Here is a 2,500-nt window from a genome sequence, read left to right as displayed (position 1 = left end):
TTTTGCTTTTAATCAAGTCTCGCCAGCTAGCATTAGCATTTTGCTTTCAAACAAGTCTCGCCAGCGAATGGTAGCATTTTGGTTTTAATCAAGTCTCGCCAGCTAACATTAGCCTTTTGCTTTTAATCAAGTCTCGCCAGCTAGCATTAGCATTTTGCTTTCAAACAAGTCTCGCCAGCTAACATTAGCCTTTTGCTTTTAATCAAGTCTCGCCAGCTAGCATTAGCATTTTGCTTTCAAACAAGTCTCGCCAGCGAATGGTAGCATTTTGCTTTTAATCAAGTCTCGCCAGCTAACATTAGCCTTTTGCTTTTAATCAAGTCTCGCCAGCTAGCATTAGCATTTGGCTTTCAAACAAGTCTCGCCAGCGAATGGTAGCATTTTGCTTTTAATCAAGTCTCGCCAGCTAACATTAGCCTTTTGCTTTTAATCAAGTCTCGCCAGCTAGCATTAGCCTTTTGCTTTTAATCAAGTCTCGCCAGCTAGCATTAGCCTTTTGCTTTTAATCAAGTCTCGCCAGCTAGCATTAGCATTTTGCTTTCAAACAAGTCTCGCCAGCGAATGGTAGCATTTTGCTTTTAATCAAGTCTCGCCAGCTAACATTAGCCTTTTGCTTTTAATCAAGTCTCGCCAGCTAGCATTAGCATTTTGCTTTCAAACAAGTCTCACCAGCGAATGGTAGCATTTTGCTTTTAATCAAGTCTCGCCAGCTAGCATTAGCCTTTTGCTTTTAATCAAGTCTCGCCAGCTAGCATTAGCATTTTGCTTTCAAACAAGTCTCACCAGCGAATGGTAGCATTTTGCTTTTAATCAAGTCTCGCCAGCTAGCATTAGCCTTTTGCTTTTAATCAAGTCTCGCCAGCTAGCATTAGCCTTTTGCTTTCAAACAAGTCTCGCCAGCGAATGGTAGCATTTTGCTTTTAATCAAGTCTCGCCAGCTAACATTAGCCTTTTGCTTTTAATCAAGTCTCGCCAGCTAGCATTAGCATTTTGCTTTCAAACAAGTCTCGCCAGCGAATGGTAGCATTTTGCTTTTAATCAAGTCTCGCCAGCTAACATTAGCCTTTTGCTTTTAATCAAGTCTCGCCAGCTAGCATTAGCATTTGGCTTTCAAACAAGTCTCGCCAGCGAATGGTAGCATTTTGCTTTTAATCAAGTCTCGCCAGCTAACATTAGCCTTTTGCTTTTAATCAAGTCTCGCCAGCTAGCATTAGCATTTTGCTTTCAAACAAGTCTCGCCAGCGAATGGTAGCATTTTGCTTTTAATCAAGTCTCGCCAGCTAACATTAGCCTTTTGCTTTTAATCAAGTCTCGCCAGCTAGCATTAGCATTTTGCTTTCAAACAAGTCTCACCAGCGAATGGTAGCATTTTGCTTTTAATCAAGTCTCGCCAGCTAGCATTAGCCTTTTGCTTTTAATCAAGTCTTGCCAGCTAGCATTAGCCTTTTGCTTTCAAACAAGTCTCGCCAGCGAATGGTAGCATTTTGCTTTTAATCAAGTCTCGCCAGCTAACATTAGCCTTTTGCTTTTAATCAAGTCTCGCCAGCTAGCATTAGCATTTTGCTTTCAAACAAGTCTCACCAGCGAATGGTAGCATTTTGCTTTTAATCAAGTCTCGCCAGCTAGCATTAGCCTTTTGCTTTTAATCAAGTCTCGCCAGCTAGCATTAGCCTTTTGCTTTCAAACAAGTCTCGCCAGCGAATGGTAGCATTTTGGTTTTAATCAAGTCTCGCCAGCTAACATTAGCCTTTTGCTTTTAATCAAGTCTCGCCAGCTAGCATTAGCATTTTGCTTTCAAACAAGTCTCGCCAGCGAATGGTAGCATTTTGCTTTTAATCAAGTCTCGCCAGCTAACATTAGCCTTTTGCTTTTAATCAAGTCTCGCCAGCTAGCATTAGCATTTGGCTTTCAAACAAGTCTCGCCAGCGAATGGTAGCATTTTGCTTTTAATCAAGTCTCGCCAGCTAACATTAGCCTTTTGCTTTTAATCAAGTCTCGCCAGCTAGCATTAGCATTTTGCTTTCAAACAAGTCTCGCCAGCGAATGGTAGCATTTTGCTTTTAATCAAGTCTCGCCAGCTAACATTAGCCTTTTGCTTTTAATCAAGTCTCGCACGCTAGCATTAGCATTTTGCTTTCAAACAAGTCTCGCCAGCGAATGGTAGCATTTTGCTTTTAATCAAGTCTCGCCAGCTAACATTAGCCTTTTGCTTTTAATCAAGTCTCGCCAGCTAGCATTAGCATTTGGCTTTCAAACAAGTCTCGCCAGCGAATGGTAGCATTTTGCTTTTAATCAAGTCTCGCCAGCTAACATTAGCCTTTTGCTTTTAATCAAGTCTCGCCAGCTAGCATTAGCATTTTGCTTTCAAACAAGTCTCGCCAGCGAATGGTAGCATTTTGCTTTCAATCAAGTCTCGCCAGCTAACATTAGCCTTTTGCTTTTAATCAAGTCTCGCCAGCTAGCATTAGCATTTTGCTTTCAAACATGTCTCGCCAGCGAA

The sequence above is a fragment of the Entelurus aequoreus genome, linkage group LG10 (assembly GCF_033978785.1).
Source record: "Entelurus aequoreus isolate RoL-2023_Sb linkage group LG10, RoL_Eaeq_v1.1, whole genome shotgun sequence".
Lineage (NCBI taxonomy): Eukaryota > Metazoa > Chordata > Actinopteri > Syngnathiformes > Syngnathidae > Entelurus > Entelurus aequoreus.
Note: the sequence above shows the minus strand (reverse complement) of the source record.